The following is a 12,402-nucleotide window of genomic DNA, read 5'->3' on the forward strand; positions in this document are numbered from 1 at the left end:
TATCCAGCATCTGTTTCAGCCCTAATCAGCTGATCGAGATGAGCACAGACCACTCCCGTCTGGTTCACAGCTGAATGCATTCTGCTACAAATATATTGTGGGCCAGGAGCCTGTGTCAGACTTTAGTCTGTGGCCATTACCTTAAGTATGGCCATTAGCTGAAGTATGAGAAATAAGAATTAATCCTGAAGGGAACTGAAGGTAACTGGATACTAAGTCCCAGTAAACAATGTTTGTCTTTGTTTTCACTCTCACCCCCTTAATCCTTCACTTCTTACAACCACCCCTAATCCCTACACCTAGTAAGGAACTCTTCATCTCTCCCTCCATTCTCCCCATCCATCTCACCTCCTCCTCAGAGCTATTCCTCAACATACAGTACAGACCAAAAGTTTGAACACACCTTATCATTTAAAGATTTTTCTGTATTTTCCTGACTATGAAAATTGTACATTCACACTGAATGCATCAAAACTATGAATTAACACATGTGGAATTATATACTTAACAAAAAAGTGTGAAACAACTGAAAATATGTCTTATATTCTAGGTTCTTCAAAGTAGCCACCTTTTGCTTTGATGACTGCTTTGCACACTCTTAGCATTCTCTTGATGAGCTTCAAGAGGTAGTCACCGGAAATGGTGTTCACTTCACAGGTGTGCCCTGTCAGGTTTAATAAGCGGGATTTCTTGCCTTATAAATGGGGTTGGGACCATCAGTTGTGTTGTGCAGAAGTCTGGTGGATACACAGCTGATAGTCCTACTGAATAGACTGTTAGAATTTGTATTATGGCAAGAAAAAAGCAGCTAAGTAAAGAAAAACGAGTGGCCATCATTACTTTAAGAAATGAAGGTCAGTCAGTGCGAAAAATCGGGCAAACTTTGAAAGTGTCCCCCAGTGCAGTTGCAAAAACCGTCAAGCGCTACAAAGAAACTGGTTCACATGAGGACCGCCCCAGGAAAGGAAGACCAAGAGTCACCTCTGCTTCTGAGGATAAGTTTATCCGAGTCACCAGCCTCAGAAATCGCAGGTTAACAGCAGCTCAGATTAGAGACCAGGTCAATGCCACACAGAGTTTTCCCCTCCCCCATGACAGCACACCTTGAGAGAGGATCCGCCCCACCAAGGACAGGAAACCGTCTGAAATAAAAGGGCGGTACCTCTCCCTCGCTTCAGTTGGTTTCCTGTCCTTGATGGGGAATCTGTCTGGAAAGAAGACTTACCTGGGGCTGTCCCGGTGTGGAAGAGCGGGCACTGGCCTGTGCACCGGGTTCAGTATCCCAGAAGCGCCGTCCGCAGCTTCCCCTGGGGTCTCTGCGCCGAGCGGGGCGCACGCGGTGAGGCAGGCTCTGTCCTCCCGGAGACCGCGGCGCCGTCCTCCCCCTGCAGTGTGGAACGCTTCCGGGTGTGACGCGCCTGACGTCACGGCGCAGGGCACGCTGGGAGCGGCGCGCTGGGTGACGTCAGGAGGCGGCGCCGATCAAAGATGGCGGCACCCATCGGAGCGTCCCAGGCCGGTTTTTTTTCAATGGAGCTCCGGCCTGAGGAAGGGGGAGGGCCCACAGACCGGAGGAGGCTGGATGGCCCTATATTTAAGGGGGGGAGCTATCCTGGAAGCGTGGTGAGCTTCTGAGACATGGCTGATCCAGATAGCCAGGAGCAGCAGCTTACCCCCCCACCTCAGCAACAGAAGCAGAGGGATGCATCATGTTTGCGGGCTTGGGAGAGAGGAAGAGACGCTCATTTCCGGTGAACAGTAAGATTCAGGGCCTCATTGACCGGGAGTGGAGGAGACCTGAGAGATCAGGGGCTTTACCCTCCTTCTCCAAAAGAAGGTACCCCTTCGAAGAGAAGGATGCGGAACCTTGGGATAAGATCCCCAAGGTGGACGGGACTGTGGCAAGGTCATCAAAGAGATCTTCCCTGCCCTTGGAGGACTCGGCGTCCTAAAAGATGCCCTGGATAAAAGAGCTGACTCCTTCCTGCGCCACACGTGGGAGGCGGCAGCAGGTGGCCTAAAACCAGCGGTGGCTAGCACCTGTGTGGCGAGGTCCTTGATGGTGTGGCTCCAACAGCTGGAAGACAGCTTAAAGATAAAAAGGTCTCCAGACAGGCAATACTTGCAGAGCTACCTTTAATTCAAACAGCATCGGCCTTCCTGGCCGACTCTTCAGCTGACTCGGTCAGACTGTCAGCTAGGGCAGCAGGACTATCCAACGCAGCCAGGCGGGCCTTGTGGCTCAAGGGTTGCCCAGGCGACCTACCTTCGAAACAGAAACTGTGCTCCCTCCCGTGTGACGGTAGACTCCTGTTTGGCCAAAAGTTAGAGGACCTGTTAGAAAAAGCAGACGATAAAACCAAAGGGTTCCCGGGATTTTCGGGGGAACCAAGAAGATTTAGTTTTCGGAGGAGAAAATTTAACCGGGGTCGTCCTCCGGGAGACAAAAAGAAATGAGAAGCCAAGTCCAAAAAAGAATCGGGCTACATGTTTGGAGGACCATCCTCGAGTTCGAAGAGATCCTCCCAATGACGCCAGGCTGGAAGTGGGTGGAAGGCTTTCCCACTTTTTTCCAGCTTGGGACGCGATAACAACAAACCCATGGATTCTGAAAATTATCAGTGGGGGCCTGAAGATCCGGTTCAGCCAGACCACCCTGGCGGACCTTTGTGGTTACCCCCCTACGAAAGGTCCAGGAAGAACAATTAGCCCTGGAAACAGAAGTGTTAGTTAGTAGGAAAGCAGGTCCTTCTCGAAGTACCAGCAACACAGAGAGGGAGGGGGTTCTATTCCCCACTATTCATGATAAAAAAAACAAACGGGTCCTTAAGGACCATCATCAACCTCAGGAGTCTGAACCAAGTAGTAGAAAACCAGACTTTCAAGATGGAGTCAGTAAGCTCGGCAGTGAAGCTCTTACATCGCAACTGCTTTATGGCTGTAATAGACTTGAAGGACGCATATTATCACGTCCCAATCCATCCGGAGTATCAGAAGTATCTGAGAGTAGCCCTGTTTATTCAGGGGAAGCTGAGGCATTTTCAGTTTGCTGCCCTACCCTTTGGCCTCTCCATTGCCCCGAGAATATTTACGAAACTAATAGCAGAAAACCGATTACAACTAAGATTTATAGCAGGGTTTGGGGTAAATTCCTAGAGTTTATAGATATTCCGCTATCGAGCAAACCTCCGATCAGAGGGATCATGGAATTTCTGCAAAAGGGGCGGGACCTGGGTCTAGCTACAGGGACCCTTAAGGTTCAAGTTTCAGCTTTGGGAGCACTCTACAATTGTAATCTGGCTGGGAATAGGTGGATCTCGAGGTTTATCAAGTCCTGTGCCAGAGCTGGACTGGTTAGTTCCATGGGTGTTCCTCCTTGGGACCTGAATTTAGTCTTGAACGCTCTTACTAGTGAACCATTCGAACCCCTACACAAGGTTTCTCCAAAAATTCTCACCCTTAAGACCATCCTTCTAGTGGCCTTAACATCAGCCCGTAGGGTGGGGGATCTGCAGGCCCTCTCGGTTAATCCTCCTTACACACAAATCTTTGAGGATAGGGTCACCTTGCGGCCAGATCCAGCATACCTTCCCAAGGTGGTATCTAGATTTCACCGTAGTCAGGAGATTGTGCTACCCTCGTTCTGCAGCAATCCCAAGAACCCAGGGGAAGTCAGGTTCCATAGCCTAGATGTTAGGAGGTCCCTGCTACAGTACATTCACATGACTAGTCTGTGGAGGAAAGACTGTTCTCTGTTCCTGGCCTTTCAAGGGTGTAGGAAAGGTCATGGGGTGTCCAAGGGTACCATCTCTAGGTGGCTCAGGGAGGCCATTTGCTTAGCCTATACGTCCACAGGGGTTCCAGCCCCGGACAATGTGAGGGCTCATTCCACCAGAGCCGTTGCAACCTCCTGGGCAGAGAGAGCAGACGTCTCGATCGAGCAGATATGTAGGGCTGCTACTTGGTCTACACCATCCACCTTCTTTAAGCACTATCGGTTGGATCTATCCTCTTCTGATCTCACCTTTGGGAGAAGGGTACTTCAGGCGGTGGTCCCTCCCTAGGGTGCTCATAAATTCTCCAAAATTCTCTCAAGGTGTGCTGTCATGGGGGAGGGGAAAACACCAAGGTTACTTACCGGTAGCCGGTTTTTCCTGAGCCCATGACAGCACCCGTAGTTTCCCCCCCTTATTTTTTCTATGTTTCTCACACCCTGGTGTGCACTGTGTGGGGTGGTGTGTATATGTATATTGTGGTGTTGGTTATGTGCCTAACCTGTTTAGGGAGGTCCTCTCAATGCTCTGTAAACAACTGAAGCGAGGGAGAGGTACCGCCCTTTTATTTCAGACGGTTTCCTGTCCTTGGTGGGGCGGATCCTCTCTCAAGGTGTGCTGTCATGGGCTCAGGAAAAACCGGCTACCGGTAAGTAACCTTGGTGTTTTAGCAGCAGACACATCTCTTCAACAACTGTTAAGAGGAGACTTTGTGCAGCAGGCCTTCATGGTAAAATAGCTGCTAGGAAACCACTGCTAAGGACAGGCAACAAGCAGAAGAGACTTGTTTGGGCTAAAGAACACAAGGAATGGACATTAGACCATCTTTAAATGATAAGGTGTGTCCAAACTTTTGGTCTGTACTGTACAATTCTTTGTCTCCAAACACAGACAGCCACCTCATGCCCTCTCCAGCTCCCACCTACTAATGCTTTCTCTGCTCCTCCTCACTGCTGGCGACATCTCTCCACATCCCGGCCCTCCTCACCACATCCCTACTATCACTTCCACCTCCTTCCCCCAATCTATCCCAAACTCTCGTAACTCTTCTAACCTTATGCCCATCCGCCCTGACCCTGCTTCCCCAGTCCCCCTAACAGGAGCTCTATGGAACTTTCGCTCCGTCTGCAATAAACTTTCCTACATTCACGACCTCTTCATCACTAACAAGCTTTCCTTCCTCGGCATCACTGAAACCTGGCTCAACCCCTCTGACACAGCCTCGTACAGCGGATTCCACCTCTCCCATATCCCCCGCCCCACCGGCAAGCACGGTGGAGGAATAGGTTTCCTCCTCTCAGATAACTGCTTCTTCACCTATATCCCACTGCCGCCCTCAATTACTCTCCCTCTTTTGAAGTGCACTGTGTGCGCATCTACTCCCCCTCCAGCCTCCAACTGGCTGTCATCTACCGCCCCCCAGGATCAACCACCACTTTCTTTGACCACTTCACCACTTGGCTACTTAATTTCCTCTCCGTTGACATCCCCACTATCCTCATGGGTGACTTTAACATACCCATTGACACTTCCCTCTCAGCGGCCTCTAAGCTTCTATCCCTCACTTCCTCCTTCGGTCTAACTCACTGGTCTTCCACACCCACCCACAAAGACGCCCACACGCTGGACCTCATCTTCACCCGCCTCTGTTCCCTATCTAACCTCTCTAACTCACCTCTCCCTCTCTCTGACCACAACCTACCAACCTACTTACATTCTCTACCCTCTCCTATCCAGGTCAACAATCCCCACTCCACAAACTTGCACACCCTTGCAGAAATCTCAGACACCTTGACCTACACTCACTCTCTGAATCCCTCCTCCCTCTTACAGACATTAGTTCCTTACATGATGCAGTTGTTGCTGCCACTTTATACAACGCCACAACCGCTGCAGCTCTCGATTCGGTCGCCCCCCCTCACACATACCAAAGCTTGCACAATCAATAGACAACCCTGGCACACCAGCCTAACTAAAGAACTGCGACGGGCCTCCAGGGTTGCCGAGGGCAGATGGAAAAAGTCCCACTCCAATGAGCACTTCATTGCATTCAAACAATCCCGCACTATCTTCAAGTCCACACTCACTGCAGCAAAATAAACATACTTCGCATCCCTCATATCCTCCCTGTCTCACAACCCCAAACCACTATTCAACACCTTCAATTCTCTCCTCCGTCCCCCAGTGCCTCCTCCCTCTCCTCTTATTTCAGCAGAAGATTGACACCATCAGACAAAGCTTTTGCCTAAAGCCCCCACAGCCCCTCCCCAAACCTACTCAACCCTCCTCCTCCAAAACCACCTTCTCCGCCATTACGGAAGATCAGCTATCCTCTTTACTTGCCAAATCACACCTCACCACCTGTGAACTTGACCCAATCCCGTCCCACCTCATCCCAAACCTTACCACTATCTTCATCCCGACCCTAGCCAACCTCTTTAACCTGTCACTAACAACTGGTGTCTTCCCCTCATGCTTCAAACATGCCTCAATCACACCCATCCTCAAAAAACCCTCCCTTGACCCATCCTCTCTGACTAGCTATCGCCCCATATCACTTCTCCCCTATGCCTCAAAACTACTGGAACAACACATCCATTCTGAACTGTCCTCCCACCTCTCCTCCTCTTCGACCGCCTACAATCTGGTTTCCGACCGCACCATTCTACTGAAGCTGCACTGACTAAAGTCACCAACGACCTACTAACCGCCAAATCTAAGCGACACTACTCCGTCCTCCTCCTCCTAAACCTGTCACCTGCCTTCGACACAGTGGACCATTCCCTCTTACTACAAACTCTCTCATCTCTCGGCATCACAGACTTAGCCCTATCCTGGATCTCCTCATACCTAACAAACAGGATATTCAGTGTCTACCTCTCTGGCCCCGATATCTCCTCCCTACTAACCAAAATCCCACAATGTCTGTCCGCTATTTCATCCTTCTTCTCTGCTAGATTTCTAAAACTTAACATGGACAAAACAGAATTCATCATCTTTCCGCCATCCCATTCACCCCCCCAAATGACCTATCTATCAATGTCAATGGCTGTCCACTCTCCCCAGTCCCTCAAGCTCGCTGCCTTGGGGTAACCCTGGACTCTGAACTCTCCTTCAAACCACATATCCAAGCCCTTTCCACTTCCTGCCAACTCCAACTCAAAAATATCTCCAGGATCCGCACATTCCTCAACCATGAATCTGCAAAAACACTAGTGCACGCCCTCATCATCTCCCGCCTTGACTACTGCAACCTCCTGCTCTGTGGCCTCCCTTCTTGCACCCCTCCAATCTTTCCTAAACTCTGCTGCCTGACTAATCCACCTGTCCCCCCGCTATTCCCCGGCCTCTCCTCTCTGTCAATCTCTTCACTGGCTCCCCATTGCTCAGAGAATCCAGTTCAAAACCCTAACCATGGCATACAAAGCCATTCACAACCTGTCTCCTCCATATATCTCTGACCTAGTCTCCTGTTACATACCCACACGCAACCTCCGATCCTCACAAGATCTCCTTCTCTACTCCCCTCTTATCTCCTCCTCCCACAATCGCATACAAGATTTCTCCCGTGCTTCCCCCCTACTCTGGAACTCTCTACCCCAACACATCAGACTCTCGTTGACCGTGGAAACCTTCAAAAGGAGCCTGAAGACCCACCTCTTCCGACAAGCCTACAACCTGCAGTAACCACCGCTGCATGACCAGCTCTACCCTCACCTAATGTATCCTCACCCATCCCTTGTAGATTGTGAGCCTTCGCGGGCAGGGTCCTCGCTCCTCCTGTACCAGTCGCTGGCACATTGTGTTCAAGATTATTGTACTTGTTTTTGCTATGTATACCCCTTTTCACATGTAAAGCGCCATGGAATAAATGGCGCTATAATAATAAATAATAATAATAATGTATACATGCATGTAGGGGAGCAGGCCTAACTAGATGTCTAGTCTTTGTACAGTATTATACCGCATGAGGATGGTATCAGAGGAGTAAGACGTTTCTTGAAATCGAGATCAGTAGAGTGTAGCAGACATAATCACTTCATGGAGGATCTTCTAAAATTCACTCTTACTCATAATAACTTCTTTCTTTTTGACAGGAAGTACTTCCACCAGCTCAGGGGTACTGCGATGGGGAGCCGCTGTGCCCCCTCGTATGCGAACCTATTTCTGGGCTGGTGGGAGGAAAACACAATATTCATAGATGATCATAAGTGGTGGCAACCATATCTTGGGGCTTAGTATAGATATATTGACGACATTTTTATCATCTGGTCAGGAACGAGTGAAAAGTTTCTTGAATTTGTCAGGGAACTCAATATCCGTAGAGTGGGCCTGAGATTTATATCAGAGTTTAAACACTTTACCCCCCGAAGGTGGTTTGCACGTTAATGACCGGGCCAATTTTTACAATTCTGACCACTGTCACTTTATGAGGTAATTACTCTACAACTCTTCAACGGATCCCCCTGATTCTGAGATTGTTTTTTTGTGACATATTGTACTTCATGATAATGGTAAAATTTCTTCGATATCACTTGCATTTATTTGTGAAAAAAAAAACGGAAATTTGGCGAAAATTTAGAAAATTTTGCAATTTTCAAAATTAAATTTTTTATGCCCTTAAATCAGAGATATATGTCACACAAAATAATTAATAAATAACATTTCCCACATGTCTACTTTACATCAGCACAGTTTTGGAACCAAATTTTTTTTCATTAGGGAGCTATAAGGGTTAAAAGATGACCATTGATTTCTCATTTTTCCAACAAAATTTACAAAATCATTTTTTTAGGGACCACATCACATTTGAAGTCATTTTGAGCGGTCTTTATGACAGAAAATACCCAAAAGTGACACCATTCTAAAAACTACACCCCTCAAGGTGCTCAAAACCACATTCAAGAACTTTATTAACCCTTCAGGTGCTTCACAGGAATTTTTGGAATGTGGAAGAAAAAAATGAACATTTAACTTTTTACACAAAAATGTTACTTTAGACCCATTTTTTTTCATTTTTGCAGAGGTAACCGGAAAAGATGGACCACAAAATATGTTGTGCAATTTGCCCTGAGCACGCAGATACCCCATATGTGGGGAAAAACCACTGTTTGGGCGCACAGCAGAGCTCGGAAGAGAAGGAGCGCCATTTGACTTTTTGAATGTAAAATTTGCTTGAATAATTAGCAGACGCCATGTTGCGTTTGGAGAGCCCCTGATGTGCCTAAACAGTGGAAACCCCCCACAAGTGACACCATTTTGGAAACTAGACCCCTCAGGGAACTTATGTAGCTGTGTGGTGAGCACCAAGAACACCCAGGTGCTTCACAAAAGTTTAGAACATTGAGCCGTAAAAATAAAATTTTCACATTTTTCCCACAAAAATGTTTTTCAGCCTCCAATTTTGCATTTTCATGAGGGTAAGAGGAGAAATTGCACCATGCAATTTGTTGTACAATTCCTCCTGAGCACGCAGATAACCCATATGTCGAGGAAAACCACTGTTTGAGCGCATGGCAGGGTTCCGAAGGGAAGGAGCGCCATCTGACTTTTTGAATGTAAAATTTACTTGAATACTTAGCGGATGTGCCCCTGATATGCCTAAACAATGGAAAAAACCCACAAGTGACACCATTTTGGAAACTAGACCCCTCAGGGAACTTATCTAGATGTGTGGTGAGCACCCTGAACCCCCAAGTGCTTTGGAGAAGTTTATAACATGAAGCTGTGAAAATAAAAAAAATCTAACTTTTTCCGCAAAAATGTTTTAGCCCCAATTTTTTTATTTTCACAAGGGTAAGAGGAGAAAATGGACCCCAAAAAGTGTTGTGCAATTTCTCCTGAGTATGCCAATACTCCATAGGTGGGGAAAATACAGCTTTTGGGCGCACGGCAGAGTTCAGAAGGGAAGGAGCATTTTGTGACTTTTTGAGCGCAAAATTGGCTGGAATTGAGAGCGGACGCCATGTCACATTTGGAGAGCCCCTGATGTGCCTAAACAGTGGAAACCCCCCCCCCACACGTGACCCCATTTTGGAAACTACACCCCTCAAGGATTTTATCAAGGGGTATAGTGAGCATTTTGAACCCAGAGGTACGACACAGAATTTGATAACATTAGGTCATCATATTGAATAAGTTGTCATTAGTCTTGAGCGCAAGTGCTCGCTACTTGAGTCTACATCAGGTACACGGGTATGCACCATGTATCGTGCGTGCTCGAGTGACATGCTCGAGTCCCCGCTCGCATGTTTCATGGTTATTAGACACCCCAAAAAAACCATGCGGGGATCGCTCGTGCATAGCAGGCAATCCCCGCAAGGTTTTTTGGCCACGAAGCATATGGGGCAGAGACTCGAGCATGTCACTTGAGCACTCGCGATACTCAGTGCATACCCGAGCACCCGATGCAAACTCAAGTAGCGAGCACTTGTGCTCAACACTAGTCGCCATATCGTCATCTTTTTTTTTTACTTTGAAAAAAATCCCTAGCCCAACCCTAACCCTAACCCTAGAGTTTATTTTTTACTCCGTTCCTCGTGCAGTATAAGTGATTAGACGACTTTATTCTTCGGGTCAGTGCGATTACAAAGATACCAGAATCATATCGGGTTTTTATGATTGACAGCTGTCACACACTAAAAGACTCATTTTTTTGTAAAAATCTAGTTTTTGCATCGCCATATTTTGAGAGCTATAATTTTTCCATATTTTTCCGACAGAGTCATATGATGGCTTGTTTTTTGCGGGATGATTTGACGTTTTTATTGGTACCATTTTCAGGTACTTGACAATTTTTGATCGCTTTCTATTCCGATTTTTGGGAGGCAGAATAAACAAAACACAGCAATTCCAGAATTTTTTTTATGTTTTTTTTTTATGCTGTTCTGCAGGGGGTAAAATTGATAAGGTAGCTTTATTCTTCGGGTCAGTACATTTACAGCGGTACCACATTTATATTGTTTTTCTATGTTTTGGCGCTTTTATGCAATAAAAGCTATTTTATAGAAAAAAATATTTTTTTTCCATCGCTTTATTCTGAGAGCTATAACTTTTTTATTTTTTGGCTGATGGAGCTGTATGGCAGCTTGTTTTTTGCGGGAAAAGATGACTTTTTCAGCTGTACCATTTTTATTTATATTCGTCTTTTTGATTGCGTGTTATTTCATTTTTTGTTTGGCGGTATGATGATAAAGCATTGTTTTCTGCTTCTTTTTTTTCTTTCTATTTTTTTACCGTGCACACTGAAGGGGTTAACTAGTGGGACAGTTTTATACGTCAGGTCGTTCCGGACGCGGCGATACCAAATATGTGTACTTTTATTGTTTTGTTTTTTTTTCCATAATATTTATTGATGGGTACATTATATTTTTGTTTTTGGTGGATTATTTTTTTTATAATATTTTTACAATTTTTTTTTTTTTTTTTCTTCATTTTTTAACACTTTGTGGACTTTTATTCTGTCCCACTCTGGGACTTTCACTTTTTTTATTCTGATTGCCTGTATAGCACAGGAATGCAGCACCATTCCTGTGTTATACAGGCTGTCAGTGCTGCACAGGGAGAACATTCATGCTGTCTGGTGACCCGGATGTTGTCATGACGACATCGGGTTGTCATGGCAACATCCGGGAAGCCGCAGCAGACAGCGCTGGAGGCAGGAAGAGGAGGTGAGTATCCCGATCACCTCCCCTTGCCACCGCAATGCTGCGATCGACTTCGATCGCAGCATTGAGGGGGTTAATGTGCCGGGAACGGTGCGGACCGCTCCCTGCTCATAGTACCGGGTGTCAGCTGTGACAATCAGCTGACACCCGGCGGCGATCACCCCGCACCGCTTGTGTGCGGGCGCGATTGCCGTATGACCTAATAGTACGTCATTGGTCTAATAGGCCCAGGTCACCAAGATGTACTATTAGGTCATACGTCAGAAAGGTGTTAAATATTACCAGTTGCCTTTCCTGGTTGTACTAATCAAGAATGAAGGGGATGGGACCCTAGGGACACTCATCTACCATAAACCTAGAAGCACTAATAAACTATTGAAGTGGGATAGTCACCACCCCATCCTTCTTAAAAAAAAAAAAAAAGCCATATCCAAGGGCCAATTTTTACCGTTGAGAAGAGACTGCTCTAATGTCACAGATATGAATATACAGGCAATAGACATGAACACCAAATTCATGGAAAAAGGTACCCACAGTACATTTTGGATTTCACACGATTATTTGCAGAAAATCGGGAAAGACAGACACTCCTCCATACCTAACCAAGAGAGCAAGAAAAAGATGGGATAACACGAGTAATAGGAACTTACGAGAATCAGAGTGACCATATCTTTAATATCCTGAGAAAACCCTGGACCTGAGGGTGCTGTGGGATCTACTCCCACAATAACTTTCAGAAAGGGTCGGTCAATTAGGGACCGTTTAGTGCATAGTTTGTATAAAAACCTGCACCCAAGTGGACTTAGCTGGATTGAAGAGTCTGCTGTTTCTTTAGATGTGGATAATGTTGTACATGTAATTGGATGAGACCATGTAAATCTTTCTCGAGTTCCTCTACAGTTAAAATCTTTTTTCAGAGGGATTATTCCAACTGTAAAACCTCAGGACTTGTATATATGGCC

At 46.5% G+C, this 12,402-nt stretch overlaps 1 protein-coding gene across 3 annotated transcripts in view; it reads left to right on the forward strand.

The window, feature by feature from the left end:
- Positions 1–12,402, forward strand: part of LOC141192435 (uncharacterized) — a 33,054-nt gene that overhangs the window by 4,929 nt on the left and 15,723 nt on the right. The window lies entirely within an intron of this gene.

Source organism: Phyllobates terribilis, unplaced genomic scaffold (assembly GCF_046119375.1).
Source record: "Phyllobates terribilis strain yellow unplaced genomic scaffold, ASM4611937v1 Scaffold_61__1_contigs__length_8056638, whole genome shotgun sequence".
In the NCBI taxonomy this organism is placed as follows: Eukaryota; Metazoa; Chordata; class Amphibia; order Anura; family Dendrobatidae; genus Phyllobates; species Phyllobates terribilis.